Source organism: Notothenia coriiceps, unplaced genomic scaffold (assembly GCF_000735185.1).
Source record: "Notothenia coriiceps isolate Sejong01 unplaced genomic scaffold, NC01 NC01_scaffold00037246, whole genome shotgun sequence".
Classification (NCBI taxonomy): Eukaryota; Metazoa; Chordata; class Actinopteri; order Perciformes; family Nototheniidae; genus Notothenia; species Notothenia coriiceps.
The window spans coordinates 16052412-16072881 of NW_011369947.1; the positions used below are offsets into that span (position 1 = coordinate 16052412).

Below are 20470 nucleotides of genomic sequence, written 5' to 3' on the forward strand. Positions count from 1 at the left end.
GGGGGTTGGCGGGTACTGATGAAGTCCCCGATTGATTCATACATCAAACGGGGGCTGGCTGAATAACAGAGGGGATGTGAATGACATTAGAACAGCTGATCCTGGGCATTAGCACCTCGTGGGACGCTGCATGCTGCCTTTTAATTGTGGCCCCCCACCCCGCAAACACACACAAAAACACCCCCTTAGAGGCCACCTCCCTCTCCATCTCCTCCACCAAGGACAGATAGCATGTATAGTATCTGGAAATGCATTCAAAACAATAAGGCTGTTATAAAGGCCGCTGGAGACGTCCTTTCTTCGTCCCTTCGTGCTGCTAATGTACATTCGGCTTTTAAGTACGCGCAGGGTATACTTCCTTTCAATGTATCTTTTTGATTCTGTTTGATTCTACTTTAAAAGGAAGTGGACAAAGGGAATGCACAAGATGGATTCGTTACATCACCGTTGAGGATAGACACACCATTACCTTAAAGATGGAGATATCTTGAGCAGAGATTGGTGGAAACATGGGCCAAAGTGTGGTGACTCTGGATCTTTTTGACTCTTCTTAATAACATCAAGAGCATTCATATGAATAAAGTCCCAAAGTCATGCCTCTAAGAGCTTTACAATCTCTCTACAATGTACAGCCGTCTATCTTTAGATCCTGGAGCATGATGCTATCGCATGCCACGGGGAGCGCCCGGAGGAATTAAGAGGGATGGATAGAGAGTGTGCCAGTCTTACATCCAACTCAGTCCTTACAAGATGATTTCTATCTTTTGGGCGGCTTCTTTTTTACAGCGATTCAAAACGGTCTTGTGTTGTACTCGCTTATGGCAGTTTCCCCAGCTGGAAAAACAACTGAGACAATCAGAGCTCTTCAGGCAGGATTAAGAAGAGGGATGTTATCTTCCTGTGCCAGAGCCAGAATAATGGCAACAGAAAAATTGTCTCAAATTCAATGTTCTGCAGGCTGGGTCATTCAGACACATTTTCTGTGTGATTTTTGAGTGTTTACATGTGGTTTCTTTTTTTAAACTGGCCTTCTCAAAGGATTTGGGTCGGGGGGGCATCCCAGGTAAAACAAAAAAAATCACCATTAAACTTGATTAGTTAGCATGGAAGGGGATTGAGGCCAAATGTGACATTTGTTTTTTAGATCTGCCCAAAAGTTTTTTTTTTTGTTGAGAATTCTGACTTTCTTTCTCAGAACACACTACGCTCATTAGGCATTATCCTATTGAGATATATTCCAAAACACTGACATGAAGTGTGTTGAAGCTTGTTCAAATCTCATGTTTGATTCTATTGACGTATTAGCGTCAGAGGATTTTAGAGAGGGGATTTTGGATATCTTTCCATATCTCAAAATGTATCTGTAAATACTGTCAGCAGCCTTAAATGAAAATAAATGCATGTTTTTTAGAAATAACATTTGATTTAAATCAGGATACGGAAGATATATTAACAAAACCCCTCTTCGGAAGAATTCAGAATATAGAAAGAAATGAATTTTGAAGGTTTGGTGAATGTTAGTGATACTGAAGTGTATATCTTTGGCTGAGAGATTGATTCCAACATGAAACTTCCCAAGATTTTTTGCTCATTTTTGTGCATTGTGGAGAAATCTGCAACATACAAAGATATATAAAAAAAATATATATATATATGTATGTATTCTGAGGTTTTCTTTCCACCAGCCTGAAAGAAGACATGTTATGGAAGCAAAATATCCCAAAATATAAAAAATTGAACAGTGATTGACAAGCCATATTTTTGCCTGGGGTGTCTCTCTTTAACCATACAGCTATCATGATGCTCTGGTATGCAATACGTGGTGTTGCTGTGACCTAACAACATCATGTCGAGTGATTCATCATCTTCTTTCTTTCATGTAGGTAAAACAATAAAAACTGCTCCTAGGAAGTGTTTACCGATCATGTGTCAAAGGTTAAAGCATGTTCAGGGGACACTGAAACATGTCTTTCTGCACATTACCTAAAGTTTAACCTTCTGAATATGTCGCCACACTGACGGTAATAATAGGGTCCTGCTGTGCGAGACACAACGCCACCACGGAGGGGAATTACCTCGCTCTGGGACTCTCACATTAAACAATCTCAAGCAGGCAGCAGGGTGGACGGCTGACCCGTGATTACACATTCATACTTGTATTTCATGAACTCGCCGGAAAGAAACTGACATCAGTAACTCAAACAAATGCTAACCTCCATTAGCGGACAGCTTTATTGCCAGTACGATTCTCATTCCTGGATAATTGGGCTGATTGTTTGATGCGATGTTCAGTCACAGAGGACATGTGACGAGGTTTATGCTGAACTAAACGCGTGAATCCATTCCCTGTCTGTGTGTTTTCCTGTCTCTCGTTCTTTTGCCTTTTTGTGTTCCTCCCCGCTCTGTCTGTCTATCTCACACAGTTAATAATTCAAATGAGCACTGCCAGATCACTCCCTTCAAAGGGACTGGAATGTTCTCAATGGTGCCTTTTTCTTTTTGTCATGTGAAATCAAAGCCCTTGAAACGCGGTGGAGATATCCTCAGTTAACTCTCCAACACGGCTGTTTCGGCCAATTAAAGAAAGATCAACAAACGGCTCACGGTTGATCACCAAAAGGAAAAAAGGAAGGAAATCAGCCTCATCATTTCTGATCACTGTCGCCCTTTTGTCTTCCTCTATTTTGTCACATACCCGTGATAATCAGCATAATCATTATTACCACAATCACCATCATCGTCCCCGCCACTGTCAACTCTGTCATGGCTGTCTTCTGAGCCCGTGCTGCTGGCCTTTTCCAGAACCGGATTTACCCTCAGAGGGATTTACAGAGTCTGCACATGTGTGGATTTGTGCAGGTGTTCACACATTTCTCTATTGAGTCCCCCCCCCCCCGACTCCTGAGATTCAGCTGATTTGAAGCATTACAAGAATTTAAATCCGCTTTTAATCTCTTCTCAAAAAAACATCCACCGAACATCCCTCTTTGTGTACGAGACACAGTTTTGGCGTGAAAGGAAGCTGTGGAGTGGCTTGCTTTTTTGGAGCACAGTGCTCCAAAAAAGTGCTACTCAAAAAAAAAAAAAAAAAGGTTGAAAGCAGCAGCTCTAGCAGTAAAAAAGCCATCACATGCACTGGGAGCTCAGTCAGCACTAATCAAAGGCAATACAAGCGGAGACTAATGGGGCCCAAACGATCGGCGGCACATTCCCGTGCTCCACTGTTTATCGCATGACCGCTGATCAATACGGCCCACTCGCACTAATCTTCATAAGAGATGACTGTTTATTTCCCTTAACTCCCATCAATCTGACAGTGGGGAAGGAAGTACCCAGATCCTTTACTTAAGTAAGAGTAGCAATAACACCGTGTAAAGTAATCCATTAGGGAAAAAGTGCTGTGTTCAAAATAGGGCTGCAACTAATGATTAGATTCCCTATCAATTAATCTGAATTCTGTTTTCTGGATACGTCAATTGGTCTGAAAAATGACAGAAATAAAGGAAACAAAAGTGAAAAACCCCATTGAGAACCAAGGTATGCCTTGATATTTCAGTAAAAAACACAAAGGTGTTCTATTTTAAAATGTTATAAAACTATGAAAGAGAAGTAAATTATATCTGGAGGCTGAACATTGTACTTTCTACCATTGTTGCATGAAGAAATGCTGTAACAATGCATTTATTATATAAATATTTATTTTAAAATACATTTTCTGTCAACAAATTGACTGCTGCTTTTTATTTTATTTTAACATACATTTTTATTAATAAACCTTGAACTTTATTTTATTAATAAACCTTGAAACCTTGAATATTTTTTTATTCTTATTAAACTTTAAAGCCGCTACAGTCTTTAAAATGTTATTTATTTTTTACATTTTTTACTTCCCAGGCCTGTTTCAACAGCAGTCTCATCACTGCCAGGATTAAGGGTTCATATGAGAAAATATGAAGGCCATCATTCTTTTTTAATAAACATCATCCCCAAACGTATACACATTGAAATATATAGAGTCTAAAATGACGGAAACAAGTCTATGTAATACCCAAAAGTGTGTTGGTTTTTAATATCAGAATGTTAAGTACCCCCAGTCAGCGTAACTCTCCAAATTAACTGAAACATCCAGAGAACATGACTTCTGCGTCCTCAACGGTAGTTACAGCACCGGTTTCAATTAATTTGTAATTATAGGGGTCATTTAAATGTAGTGGAGTAAAAAGCCCCTCAGAATGGGGATTATGTAATAATATGCATGGACCCAAACTTTGTGTGAAAGCAAATATGGAACTTCATTAGTGAAGTGTGGAGTATAATAATCCCATGTGATGTGATCAGTGGAGAAGAGGTTGTAGTGTCCAGTGGGGAGCTACGCCCCCCCCCCCCCCCCCCCCACCGGACACACGGCCTCTGGAGACGCGCTCTGTCGAAAAACAAAGCAGCAGTGTTGGTGGATTTTGCTGAGAAGCAGCAAGGCCTTTGGAGGGGGACCCTTGAAGTGCCCCTCTGACAGGCTTCCTCATTATCTGGCATCTTCAGAGTGCCAGCCAACCCCGCTACAGAAGAGGGGGCACGAGTACGCCTCCATCAGCCGGCCCCGGGGGTACTCAGAGGAGGGTAGGGTTGTGCTCTCGTTAAAGGTCCGCTGATTATATCTCAGGCCCAGAGCTTCAGGGATCCCCACTAATTAAAGGTTGTGTCATATCTGTTAGAGATAACAAACCTATGTAGCTCTTTTTTTTCATAAATCAGGGAGTCTATTTTACCCTCCTCCCTACTCTAGCATCATGTCAGGATTGGTCTGTATTCAACCAGCTTTATACACCCCCCGAGAAAGAAAAAGGGTTCCTGTTTAACCTGCCCTCACCCATCTCAGCATGCCAGCGGTGTTGTGGAGGCATCAGGGATCTTTGTCTTGAGGCATAATTAAAGATCTCGTTCATTATTTCTTCACTTTGAGCTCATATCTGAGTAATTATGAGGCAGTGCCATGGGGTGGGGGAGCTTTCATGGAAGCACATACACACAATCACACAAACCTGCACACAAAAAATAAAGAAGAAGAAAGTAAGCCTGCACACACACACAGGAAGAAAACATTTTCCATCTCAGCACCAAATAAGCCGCATTCATCTCCCACCTATCGTTGGATGCCAATATCTGCCTCCGTCTGAAGTATGTGTTTTCTTCCCTCAAAGCTGTCATGTACTAATGCATTGATTAAAAATGTTGATTAAATGGACAGTTAAGGGAGGAACTGCGGGAGTGATCTGTGATCCATGCTTCAATTTGAGGCTGGGATGGGATGCAAGGGGCCCTGGCTTTCGCTGCGTTTCAGAGCTGAGGCACTTGCTTCTCTAATGGATTTTGAAACAGAGCTTGGCTTTTATATAGTGTCATTCATCCTCTTATGTTTGCGCCCTGCCACGTCTCACAATCACTGCTTCTTTATGGCAAACTAATGCACCGGGTGCTAAGATCAGCAGGTTGGCTGTGGCCATCGCTCACCCAGCTCAGGCCAGATATTAGGACGTTTCGAAGGCTTCCACCGGAGGAGGCAGAGCAGAAACCGAGAGGTACTGACTCTGCCTCACACACCGCCATACATCAACCCTCGACACCGCACACCCAAAACACACATACACACTCCTCCTGCTGCTGCTTTGGCGAGGGGGGAAAGGAGGGAGGTGGGGGGTGATGGAGCTTTATGGCCACGGACAGTCGACGTCAATACATCGAGCGTTTTACCACCCTCTTATCCAAAGGTCTGGTTTGCTGCCGGCTACAAAAAGCCGAGGACAAGGGGGGGTTGTGAGAGTCCGAGGTGGTGGGTGGAAGACAGGGAAGGGTTTTGTCAAGGCATGGTGGGGGACAACCAACGGGGGCAATGGCTCACGCCCCGTTAGCCCTCTAGTCAAAGAGAGGCTGTGATAGAGAGGGAGCTGACAGGGCAGAGGGACGGCCAAGCATGGAAATCACATCAGATCAATGATGAACAATTCAGTGGCGGCAAGAGTCGCTCTCGGGGACGATGTCACGTGGTGCATGTAAGCGTGCGACTACTGAATGTACATGGAGAGGCTAATGTGTCAGCCAGCAAATATGCGTTCGACCATTTTGTCTTCCAGGGTTGGTTACAAATGAGCTTGGTAGCAGATAGGAAATGAATGTAAGAGAGACTAAAAGGCATGGTTGTGATGATATTCTTCTGTTGGTATTTACAGTGGCAAGTTGTACAATGGTTTTACAATCTATAGAGAATAGATCTATCAGTATCCATCCCTGAATGCCACCCCAAAAAACAACTGTATAAAGTAACAAGATGGGTCAACTCGTGTGTTTAACCAGTAGCACAAGTGTTACAAAGTGATGTCACTATGTTACAGAGTTAAATAAAAGACTCCAATGGAGGCGTTCCAGGCATGGGAGGGGGGGGGGGACTTGTGTGCCGGAGAGAAACTCCCTCTGGAAAGGGAAGACACCAACAAGCATAATAGGGCCTCTTTAACATTTAAAGAGACAAAAATAAAGGAATGTCATATCTGCTTTTTTCACATATCAAAGCATATTTTATGTTGCTCAACAGGGGGTGCTGCACAAGAGACTGTACAGCAGTGACCATCAACTGGTGGCCCGCCAGACATCCTCATCCGGCCCGCACGGCGAGGGTGACTGTGGCGTTGGCGACTGTGGCGTTGGCCCCCCACTAATTTTTCACGTCTCGTGAGTAATGTGCAGTACCGGAGTCCAACAGAGGTATTGCGTAGCCTGCCCTGAAGAAGAAGTGATCCTTTGTTAGCGTGAAGAGTCTGCTAAGCTTTATGTGCTCCGCAGTACCTGAGCGTGCTCCACTAGACCCCCCCCCCTCGGTCAACAACTTCAAAATTCTGGGCTATATATAAAAATCGCTGGCCCGCGAAAGTGTCTATTGGATACATTTTGGCCCTTGGACAAATGTAGTTCCTTGCAGGCTACTCCAACATAACATTATATTTGTTTCTAATAAAGTAAATATACACTGAACTCTAAAGCCAGCCATATAACTTCACTTTGGATCTTTTTTTTTTTACAACCCATGAGAGGAAATACGCACAACAAACTGTACTGTGCTGTAATCATGCTAAGTTGCCAGTCAATAAGTCAAGCCAATGTTCTCTTATCAGATCAACAGGGTTCAGAGTACTGCTGCTTTGCTCTCCCGCCACCTTGTCGATTGCATTCACCTGTGGTCCATATGAGTCCCTGATTCAACAGTTAGAGTGGAAACTACCGGGCAGCGGTGAAACCAGTATTGCTCTGGAGGAACCCGACAGAATGTGCTACTTGACAAGCACATCATCTGAGCCAAAATGTCCCACAATCCGAAGCAATCATTCTCAAAATATACCACCCTTGTGCATTTCATTGACATTCTTTCCAATATGTAAAAAAAAAAGGCAACCCTAACTTTAATGGATGCAGCCCAAAGCGAAGTCAGTTACATAGATTGGTGCGGTGACATAAAGTGTATTCCATTTGGGAGCATATTGGTCATGCCCAGTGATGTTCCCTTCCAGCAGGCATACCTTTGACCATTACTCTAAACGGGCAGTTGGGGAACCAGAGACCTATTTCCCAAACTGTGAATGGTGGTGTGTATCCCAGAGGGGTCGGGGTTCACACTGCAGCTACCATGCTCTCATATTTAGCAGCGGAGAGTGAGAAATGGTACATCGATACTACCAGACGCACGGGGGCACAGCGGCCTCCAGCACACACATATCATATCAGAACCACAGCCAGGTAGGAGGTGTCAGGATAAGTGTTAATATATGTGACAATACGACTATAGGCATCTGAAACACCTTGAATATGTGTGATAAATGTGTATTTGATCGATATTAAAACATTTTTCATTTCCTCTGATTCATAAAAATGAATGGTAGCATTTTGGACGACTTGTAGCCTCAAATTAAAGACGCTAGTGTTCATGTTTATCCAACTTAAATCCCATTTTCCATACACCTTATACTTCCAGTCACCAGAAAGGATACCATTTGCCTTGTGCTGCTTCTTGCTCGCGTACTATTGATTTATTTAGGATTTCACAAATAAGTGTGTTGGAAGTGTGACATAATAAACACATTTTTTAAGTCTTTAGTCTCTGGCAATTTCACCATTTTAAAAGTGAAACGATTGATCAATTATGAGGAAATAAATAAACATATGAGTTAATGCTGAAAACGATCCATAGTTATAGTTGTCAGAAACTCTAACATAGCTTTCCAGCAATCAATCATATCGAATCAATCCATCATATCTGCTCTAGAGGCTCACAGGAGGCAATAAGAGGCCAGACAAACAATACTGAGCACCAAGAAGAGCATTGGAATGGAATATACAAAACACAACATTTCAATGGCTGCCAAACATTGGATGACCACAAACGTTTGCCTAAGAACATTTTCAATCATTTATAGAAACCTTTAAACCCTCTTTTGAGTTGAGGAACAGGCTAAAGACTAAAAGTGAGCCAGCCTATCCATCAGAGCTAAATCAGTGCTGGACCTGAATGTTTTATGGACCATATTGTTTTTTTAGTAGTGCCTTTTTTTGTTGTTTGGTAAGCGACTGTGTTTTGAGAAGTGCTACATAAATAGAGGCTCTAAATATAAAGTTTGTGTGGGTGTGTGCATCTTTTCCCAGTCTCAATGTGTTTCCCTGAATGTTCGGTGTGTTTTTGGCTGTAAATGGTTTTTTTTTGTGTGTGGACACCTGCCAGGCTATAAAACCTTCCTGTGTAGCATGAAGTGCTCGGAGCGCCTGCTGTCGTTATCTAAGATCCAACCCTGCCCTCTGACCACATCACCAGCAGCACACAACAACAACCCGGCCACCTCCTGCATTCTTTCCATTCCAGCGCCATCAAAACGTAGCTACGGGGACTCTCGCACTGATACACATTTTCCACGGACATCTGCCCCGAAACCATGGCGGCTCGAAGAGAAAGGGTTTAAGAGATTCAGCCCAAAGGAGGTGGAAGAAATGTGAGCGTAATATCTTGAGTGGGAGTAATATTGTACTGAACCCGAATGCTGCTCAATATTTGAAAAGATGCCGCTCTGGTGAGGAATAATATCGATGAAAAAGTGTCAAACTCTGCGAGGCGCATATTTCGGAGAAAGAAAATTACAAACATACATATATACACGTGGAGGTGTCACATAGGTAAATGTTCGAGCACAGCACCCTTGGCTAGAGGGATTGTTTTTTCTGGTCATGCGTGTCCGTTGCAATCCGTCATGCTCATGTTGCTGTATTACTTCCTGTGATGCTCACTCGCTCTTTCCCTAATGCTTCTTTTTTCTCCAGTCTCTAAATGCTATCTGTCAGTAGGTGTTGCAGGACTGATCGAGGCTCGTCTGTTGCCTTTCTCATTACAGCGGGGAGACAAAACCCCGGCAAGCGCAGTAACCTTTCATGGAGACAGAGGGAGGGAGGCATCCGCACAGAGCCAGCACCTCCGTCTACTTGACATAACCCTATTACCGCTTCCTTAATTTGTCCCGCCGTGACAACTCGCAGCCAAAGAAACGGTTAAAAGAATGAGTGAACAAAAGCTGCATTGCATTATGGGGGGTGGAGGAGGGAAGGAGGGAGTTGTTGAGGGTGGAAGACAATGGGGAGGCAGAGCTGATGCATCAGCCATATTGGATCGTTTCTATAACACACCACACTATCAGGAGGAGGGCCTAAATATACTCCATTTAAGTGATCGCTTTCTACGGAAGAGGATTAGGGACACTGTGTAAAATGAATGTTCTAAGATCTGACCAGGAAAAACATTTGTTTTTGTTCTGAGATTAAAGTACATTTTCTGTGAAAGAAAAAAAAGCTGAATTTTGAGTTTGGGGAAAAAGTTAGAGTAAAGTCAGAATTTTAGTTTGGAGTTCACATTTTGAAATTAAAGCTGGAATTTTGAGATTAATGTAAATTAAGTAACAACTCTTGGATTAAAGTCAACATTCTTAGTTAGCAGTCAGAATTCTGATCTCAGAACAAACACACACGAAAATCACTTTGGTCAGATCTCTTCTTTGCCCTAATCTTTTTTTAAATCTTCCTACCTAATATCCCTCTGAATAATCTTCTTCTTCATTAGTTAACTTTTTGTTTCAAATCTCTTTTTCCATATCAGGTGTGCAAGCTTTAAAAGTCTAATCAACTAAACTTCATCAAAAGAGTTTTGTCAACAGTTAGCACAAGAAAAATGTCAAAAAGCTCAGAAACAGGGACAATCTTTTATTCTCTTTGGCCTTGTTTCCCTTTGGAGAACGTCTACTTTTGTTAATGTAATAATGCATCTTATCTCATTTAATATTTACAAACAGGTTCTGAAGAAAGGTTCAGTGTTCATTCTTTGTTTCCTAAATCTGTTTGTACCAAACATGATCAAAGCTCCGCGCGGCAGACTCAACATGGAAATGACAACGTTTCAAAAAGAATTAAATGACTGGCAAAATGAGTAACAGCTTCAAAATGGCTGATAATAAGAGCCCCCTGAAGTATGAGCTCAGTCAAAGTGCCAGACACTCAGACAAATGTGACACTAAATCCTGCATTTGGCACATACTAAGTAAACAAAGTACAAAGTGTTGATAAAAGGAAGGCAAAGCAATCTTCTTTTGTGCGTACAATTTACAACAAAAAAAAAAATTATTTTCTCAGTGTCTGTGGCAGCCCCACGTTTCAGCTCAGGCTCCTCACCAGGAGAGTCTCACACAGACACTGTCATCTCACACGGCTGGGCTTCAACTAATAAGCTGTGACATCTCAAATGTCCATTGTGAAAATCTGTATCACAATCTGATCCAACAAAAGACCGAATTAACCTAAATACAGCTCCATGTCTTTTACAGTTTCCTATTCTAAACACTAGTGGACATTCCAATTATTCAATTTCATACTTTACTCCCTTATTTCTAAGGGAAATAGCCCACATGTTACATCACCTATATATGCTTTCATTATTGTATTCAAAATATAGAGTATAACCAACAATATCCACATACAGCTTGCAAATAAAAAAACACTTTAAGTAACAATTTGAATTCAGAACTTTTACTTGCAACGTATACTTTCTACATCAGAATCAGAAATACTTTACAGGTTCATTGCTAGTGCTAATTTTCAGGTTCATATTTGTGTTGTCTGCTTCTACTGGGACATGTCTCCATGCTTTCATGTTCAAAAAGCTCTTTATTTGTCTCATAGCACCTCTTTTCACCCTCTGTCTGAAACCAGAGCCCAGTCCGCTCTGATTGGTTAGCTGGCAGGATCTATTGTGATTGGTCAAGCGCTTAGAGTTATCTCACCCCTTAGCCTATCACGTACAATGTGTTGGAGCTCTAGCCAATAGAAGCGCAAGTGTTACATAGTGATGTCAATGGAGTCCAATGGAGGGGTTTCAGGCACCCTTGTTTACTTCTCTCTCTCTTTACTGAGAGAGAGAAACTCCCTCTGGAGAACCTTTGGGATGCTAGCCTTTGAAGACCATTTACATGCACACAAACTTATATCACACTACAGGAAAGGAAAAACCCATAAAAGAAAACATAAAATGGCCCCTTTAATAATCCCTGTAGGATATTGTTTTTTGTAACTGCCATTTTACAATGAATAAAATAGAAACAAATAAAATATGATATATAAATATAAGAAGTAAAAATGTGCAATAAAATAAAAAATATAGATAGAAAAACACAAGCAATTAAAGTAATATGTCCAATTGAGATAAAATAAACATAATAAAATGTTATGCAACCATAATAAGTCATTTGCCAGTATATTGATTCATAGACACTCCAATAAGGACTTCTGATTGCCAAGGGCAACAATGACTTCCTGTCGCCATAAACAGTTGTATTTATGCTTTTCTTTAAATATAAGAGGTGTGTTTTATGTATCTGGTTGCAGCCACAGCCAATGTGTTTGGATTTTTATTTTTTGGGGGAAAGTATGATAGCAAAACAGACAAACAAAATACTTTTCCTTAAGGAGGAATCTTCAAGTCTTGACTTTAGTAAGCACTAGTTTTTCACGCTAGTTATGGAAGCATAAAAGGAGACACACTCATCATAAAACTGTTGTGTGCTGAGTGTTGTAAACAGGCCCAGCTCGGGGCCATGAACCGTGTGTCGCTGGCTGATCTCTCCCCCTCTGGCCTCTGGTCTGGGCTGCAGCGTGGTAGCCATGGGTGTGGGTTCAACGCCTGAGCGCGTTAGCTGTCTATGTCGAGAGATTAAAGGGCCTGAATCGATCCACAAGCGCTCATGCATATTACATGAGGAAGACATTGTCAAAGAGGCCTCTCAGATAAAAAAAAAGAAACTAGTAGAGGCAGAGTTCTAGACAATATGCTGAACTCTGAGGAAAACCCCAATGTTGAAGTGTTACAGTATGCATGTAAACTGGCTTTTATTTATTGGATTGTCCATGAACTCTCATCGAACCGAGATATTACTCGTTGTTCATTTCTTCCCCCAGCCCAAGCATCCCGTCTTCTTTTCCTACTCCATTTTTTTGGTGCCCAAGTCAGAATGTGAAAAACAAGACCCCAGAAAAAGAAAAGAAAAAGAAACACTGGCAGCCAGAGACTGTCTAATGGCGGCAGTGAGTCTGTTGGAGAATTCTCAAGTAGAGTGTGAATTATTTAGGATGTGTGGCTAGTGTGCAGAGCATGAAGCCACCCCGCCCGGCAACCAAGGCAGAGTGGCCGAGAGAATGCAGTGTGAAACAAAGAGTCGCCCGGCTGAGGTCTTCATTTCTGCTCAGTTTGGTGGAGTCAGAGACTGGGGGTGGGCTAACAGGCAGGGAAGTCCATTTTAGAGAGCTGAGCAACATTTAAAATATTTGTTTTAGTTTTTTGGCACCAAAAAATATGTGCAAGGGTACATTTCCTCATCATTCCTGATTTGGTTTTGCACTTTGAAGGGGAGGAGGAAGTGCTGCTGTACTGCCTTTTATTGTTTTTTTTTTCATAATTTCGAAATAGATGACAGATTTTTTATTGTGTTGTTTCTTTTTAAAATATTTTTTTATTTGTGTATTTATTATTCCGATTATTTTTTTTATAGTTTTATCTATCTATTAATATAGTATTATAATTTTTTGTTATTTTTGGTGTGTAGCAATATTTAAATTGTTGCTTTTTTCTGTCTTTTACAGGGAATATTTGTCTTTTAACCTTTGATAATCTGATGAAACTGCGATATACTTTTGCAAAACCCAATAAAAACTACAAAAAACCTGTTTATGCACTTACAAGTGCTCACATTATATGTGCCAAAACATAATGGTAGACACGCAGAACTAACTTTGACCTATTTACAGCCCGCATGATGCAGCTGATTATTCATCATCAACATTTCATGCAGGTCCATCATGCATGTTTAAAGACACACCGCTGTACTGTAGCGAGTACCACTCCCCCCCCACCCCTCCTCACTTTCTGAGAGCCCTCCTTTGGAGCCTCCTTATCCTGCGAGCACATGTCAATCTCACCTGAACGACCCCGATAACAAGACAAAAACAATCAATCTCTGATATTGGCCGGGCGGGAGAGTCTCGGGATAACAACTGACACTATCAGCCAACGCCAACAAAGACGGGAGATTTTCTGCGTGAGGATGATTAGAAAACACGGCGGCTGTGATGTGCGCCGGTTAAACAGGGCGGCTGTCATCGCTGGCAAATGATGACGCCGAGCACCCGATACTGGAGATGGGATCTAGGTGTGTGTGAGTGTGTGTGCGGATCAGAGGAGGCTGTGTTGATACAAACGCACACAAGGAGGGTCATAAGCATGGCAATCAGTTAATAAGGAACATATTGTATAGGTGCACACATGGTTTGCATTGTTTCAACTGATATTTTGTGGATATTCTTCATCTTCAGGCGAAATAAAAATCAATCTGACTCCAATACACATGAATACAAGTCTAAAAGACCTTTTTAGATTACCCCAAATAATTCAGCAGGTTTTGGGCTTTTAACCTAAGACTTTAATATAATACTGAACGGTAAATTAACCATCTAAAGAAATGAATTTAAATGAGGGCTGTTGATTAGAAAGCCAACCTTCATCATGTCCACTGATACTGGTTTGATATCCAACACAGGACAGCAGCTGATGTCTTTGATTCGTATATTAATTGTGTGGCCAATAGGATGTTATGAGGTGCTGGACAGGGTCAGCTCATTGCTTACCAATTAAAAAGATAAGTGACTCCTTCTCTTATCACAGAAAAGGTTGCAACTAATGAGTGTCAATTAAGCAGAGAATGTATTGTGTGTGAACAATTCCTCCAAAACGGATTACATGTAACAGGATAGCATAATGATAATACAGATACAGTTAACTCTATTTTCCTTACAATCAAATACTTCATCCGATGACTGGTTTCAAAAGAAGGGGATTACTAACAGGATAACAACTACTTTTTAGAATGAAAACACATGTTGAAGGTAGCCATACTGCCTGATTTGTTCTATTTGGTTTTCATCTAGGTTTTTTATTTCATTATTTTCTTAAATGATCTTTTTTTAAACAGTAAGGGAACACCTGATTTAAGGGAAATACCTTGTTTTGCTTTTAATTCATGTGTTGATCTAAAACAGCCTTTTTAAACTACACCATACTGTAGGCCTATCCTATAATTTGAAACATTTTGATAATACATATATATTGTTCTTACATAATACAGTAACAAACATAATATGTATTTATTTTCTCTTGTATTTATTGTAGTGCATTTGATATTGAGGTGATCCAAAAGTAACGTAAAGTCAGGATACATTATAGAGAGGCGAAGTCCCTCCCTTCCCTGTTTGACAAACATCATATGTGTAATTCGTGGCACAATTCAAACGGGATTGAAAGATAATCTTTCTCTCCCCATTGACTTCAATACATAATTTTTCCGAAATAAGGTCCCATGGGGAGGAAGTAGAAGGGCGGGACTTCGCCTCTCTATACGTTTAAACTGTAGTGTGACACATAGATTACCGATTACATTGTGTGATATACTAGTAATAATCATATTTAGCCTGCTGTAATATCAAGTCAATTAACCATTAGAAATGGAATTATGTTACGTTAGTGCTGTTTTGCTTATTTAAAACACTTACTGTTATTCTATTTTGTTAAACATGAATGCCTACACGAATGGACACCAAGAGCTACTGTAGTATACAAACCCTGTTGGCTTTTGTTTAACAGACCACCTTTCCATATACCATGAGCCAATAGTACTTAGTAAGAGTACATCAACAATTGTTCACACACTCTCACTGCATTCACCTGTCACAACTGAGCAATAAGAGTAACAAAAGGGAAACATGATGAACAAAAGGAAACACAATCACACCATTACAATGCAGGGAAAGAAATAAAACAAGACTAATGGGCAGTTGTCCAGGTGCATGATGGGAGGCTTCCCTACACATGTACCTTGGCATGAAACAATCTAAACTATTCAAACACAAATGATGATGAAAACACATTAAACTCATTAAAATACATCACATTCAAATACAATTTTTTAGACTATGAAGATACATTAGTACCTTCATTGAATTTAGTGAAAATAAGCAACTACTAACATTCTAACGCTAATCCAAAATATGAATAATTAAATCATAAAACACTACCCTACAACAGCCCAAAATGCACACAAATGCACACCTTCACTATATATGCAGGGACATGTGGGGATTTTTCCAACATCAACAAATCAAAGCATTTAAGCAGATTGTACACAAGCACGTCTTGGAAGCTTGATCTTACTAATCTACAAATGGCTTCTTGTTATTAAACTGCTAATTCAGAGGATTAAAGGATCCATGAGAACACAATCCCCTTTACTTCCTTTCCAGGGTATGCTGAAGGTGGCTTAAATATTAATTAAGCACACGCACACACACACGTTCGCCCATATGCACACACATACAGCAGAGAATACTCGCTTGGATCAGGACTCATATCCGGGACTTTTTTGTCGCAAGTAGTGCCTTCATTTCTCTCAGGCACAAACACCCGGAGAGCCTGACACACACAAGACCATTTTCATATCTCAGACAACCGTACGTTACTGATCTAGTCCTTTTATTCTTTTTTTAGGGTGTTCATCTCACCGCTCACGTGACCTAAAGTCCTCATTTGACTTATTTTTGCTTTTAGAACGAGGAAATAAACTCTATGCGAGTAGAAACACACCTGTTTGTTTTTCCGGAGTGTTTGTGATTTACTTAGCAGCTTGTTCCCGTTGTATATCCTGCTTGTTGGAAAATGTCCCATTCAGATTACGACTCATTGTGAATTCATGAAAGCGTTTTTATGTGGACAATCCAAAAGTGCGGGCCACAAGATTTGTATTTTCTTTTCATCTGAAAACACAATATTTCCATTTTTGCAGAGAAATAACAATCTGAATCATTTTTATTGTACTTTATCTGTAGCATAAAAAAAGGCTCATTTTGTCAGCCAAGGGCACGCCAGCTCCTTTTATAAAGAACTGTAAATTGTTTGAGATTTTTCTGATTAATTCCTTGTTTCCACATTTTTCAAAGGGCCGAGATCTCACTTTTTGATTGAATCGGTTATATATGGCGCATTATACATTATATATAGTGCATTAAGACTGACACTAATAATACATTTTGACGTGCTCGCCTTGCTGAAGCTGCACAAACCCGCTGATAAGGCGGATTTATAAGGTGTATCACTGCGGCCCGCGTGGAATGAAAAGCTAAATTATGAAGCAATCTATCCCTGATTTTAACAACATCCTCCAACGACACATTATTTTAAGTGTTCCTGTAAAAAAGCCATTATGAATATAAAACACCTCAAATTATTGTAATATCTTGATGAAAAGGAAAAGTTCATCTCGTCCAATCCCTCCCGGTCTTAAAAAGGGAGACCGTAAATTGACATCAAGTGTCAAGCGTGTAAAAGTCAAAGAGTCAAATCTGCGCCATAAGAGAGAGAGAGAGAGGGGGGGGGGGGTGGATATACTGCATGAGAAACTACTCGCGGCAGATCACATTACCCGCCTTTTTCACTGAAATAAGCAGTGTAATTTATCCTGACCTTTTTAGATTACTATGAATGTGCTGTCTGTGTAATTTTAACTGAAGTCCTCAGCAGCTTTTGCTGGTCTGGAAACAGCCGCTGTGAAACCCGAGGAGGCGGCCACTTGATGGGATCCGTGGGCTGAGGCCGCCAATACAGCAGTGATACAATACCAAACAAATACTGAGGGACCGCCTGACATTCAAAGCTATTAACACACATCCAGGACAATCACTTCATTTCATCATCATCGCGCGCCAAGACTCGCTCTACTCGAGGACTGATTCCCCACCACTTCTACGTGACGGCTCATAACAAAAGTAGAAGCCTGTTTTAGCTGTGACAAGTGCTTCAGGATTATAATTTCATTCCTAATGGCTTCTCTGGTAACGGTTTAATTCACTACCTATGCGATATCAATTCCATTATAATCTCATTAAGCCATTGCACACCGAGGTGATTTCGAATGAATGTGAAACAGCCAACCGTACGCTCCCCTCTAATTGAGCAACACTTTTTTTCTTTTATTCATTTATATTGCACATTATTAAATTAATGAACTTAATGGACTTATTTTCTAAATTGCAAAGACCCCTGGCAACATGTTTTTAATTCCATTAGCAGTCATATTGAAGGGGGAGAAAAGGGGGGAGATACACAGAGGTGTGTGGGCAATTAGCCTACTGCTGCGACAGATCATCAGTGGCACAGTTTCCCTTCTCTCACCAGCGGGAGTTTGTCCATCTTGTCCTGGATCTCTGCTGACAGCACTCACCTTCACACACACTCAAATAGGTCTCAGACACAAGTTTATCTCAGATCTCTGTCCGTTGTAAAGTCTAATCTGTCTGATATGACGCCTCATGACATGACAACATATTTGAATATTGTATTGTAAGCCGAACTAAACATAATCTGAATAATATATGAAATAGATTTTCTGAAATGAGATATTTTCAGTAACCAGAGGCCCCCGCCACACAAAATTGCCCCTAGAAGATGAAAGCGACGGATCTGCATAACTGAGCAGGCCGATCGATACGTCTCAAACTAAAATGGCAAGTCTTGATAAGGTTATTGAATTTTCTTTTTAATTAAAAAGAATACTACTGCGTGCCTCAAATACCACGGCATGCGCTGATGATGAGAGGCGGGGGAGTGTCGTCCTTGTTTATATGTTCATCACTATATGAAAAACACCAGCCGGAGCGGCGGCTCGTCATCAATCAGCGGGGCGGAGAAATGCATTTTCTGGTTGTCTCTGTTGTGTCTTGGGATTAAACTGTCACGGAAGCTCTCAAACCACAAACGATGACATTCAAACAGATATTAATTCTCATTGCGTGTCATTCTTGAGCCCTAAAACTATCAGCATTATTTATTTTATGCTCAAGCAAGATCATTTTCTATTTAATGTCTTCACCAAAGCAAAACAACTTTCATGCTGTTATTTATGTTTTCCTCAGAAAATGATGCAACGGCAAAAAGGCGACGCTAATGCATCCGCACGGATTACGTAACATGTGAGACATTGCATCCGTTTTGTTTAATGTAAACGTCCAGAAGTGGCACACTCTCTTCCCACATTCTAGTCATGAAAATGCATAATTTAAAAGAGCTGAGACCGGGCTGTTCCTCAGCGGTGCGGAGCGAGCGCTGCATCGTATCAGTGCGAACATCAGTGGATAGAAAATGCTGCTCCCCGGAGAGAGTGCCATTACATTCAATCGTCAACCGCTGGATGAAACTCATTTCACTCTGCACAGTGTCTGAATGGCTCTATACGTTCTGCAGAGGCTGCGATGTGATAGCACAGCATGTCAGAACCACACTAAAGGGATTTTAAAGCAGGTTAGAGTGCTGCACAAAAGCCACCGCACAAAGACACAGGGCGCCAGGGCAGAACAGCTGACCGTCATAACACAGCCTGAAGGGCCCCGAGTAAACAACGCTTGTTGGGAGGTCCTAGACAAGTGGTTGACAACAAGATAATGTCAAGGTCTATTTATAGATGAATGAGTGCGTCTTTGGGGGAAGTGAGCTTGATTTAAATATTCATCCGCAGCCTCTATTTAGCACTATCTCTATGCACCTGAACTGAAGGAGAGTTTTCTTATAGACATTCATTGAGATAAGAGGAGCATGAACACGTTTACTTGGTTATTTGCTTCCTCTTGTTCAAGACTCATGATACAGTTACATGATGCTTTGACAGGCAAATATTATCAGCATAACTTGGACTTGTTGGAAGTGATGTCATTTGACTTATAGGGATATCCTAAACTTTGGTAGCAAGTGGATGCCAAAATGCTGAACAAGTGTATAACCCTAACCCTAATCAGTAGAAACATAATGGCCAAAATGTAACATTATGAATATGAACACAGTTCTCTGTTGAAAAGGAAAGCTAGTTATGCTAGCAGTTAGCAGGTGGTGGCTAGGATAGGCTCAGCTTGGCTGAATAATGAAGCTAACAGCTAACTTTAACTGAGCCCAATTGAGTTACATCATGATGCATTCAAGCTCCATTCGGTAGGAATGAATATTGGTTGAAGGCAAATGATCATGTTATCATAATTTGTTCCAATTTGTACTTGTAAGATTTTTTTACAAAGATACAAATCGATTTTGGAAAGGGAACAATGATGTTACTGATATCGTTATTGATGGCATGACTTCTTAAGCTGTGCGTTATTTTGACCAGGGGTCAATTTGTTTGTTTTGTTGTTGTTGTTGAAAAGCAAGCGTGTTCATTAGTAGTGCTCATGAATCCAGAAACAGCGAATGGCTCTCTTCACATTAAGGTGAATTGATTGTATTAGTGTTAGTATTAGATTTTGTTTAGATGTCATTTCCAGTGATAGTGGCTTTATAGCAGTTATGCGAGCAATAAATGTACACCATTTTCTCTAAGTTTCAGATATCAATACGTTCTGACAGCTGAAATATTACATAATTACCGGTAGGATAATGTGAATCTCCAACTGGGCTGCATGTAATGTGATGTGAACGCATCATATGAACCATGTTGATTGGAAGTGGTGTCCCTTAGCGCTTAGCTTATTGACAGTGAGAACGGAAAAGAGCTACACTTCACAGATTTATTTATGGCTATATAAATATATTTATATTGGGGATATATATATATATTTTCGATAATATACGGCGCTTTAACTGAGAATTATTTATCAGCATGGGTTCAGTCATCGTTATGGCCGGGCCCTTTGTGCGCTGCTGAATATTTCTGTTTCTAGTTGAGGCTTAAAGAGGAGCTTTGACCATCTCACACTGGGCATGGAAACAGACACCAGTAGGTACAATCATCCTTCAAGTTATATAATGTTCATGAAAACCACA

The 20470-nt window shown here is 40.8% G+C and overlaps 1 protein-coding gene across 9 annotated transcripts in view; it reads right to left on the reverse strand.

The window, feature by feature from the left end:
- rbfox3a (RNA binding fox-1 homolog 3a) overlaps positions 1-20470 on the reverse strand; it is a 265880-nt gene that overhangs the window by 93962 nt on the left and 151448 nt on the right. The window lies entirely within an intron of this gene.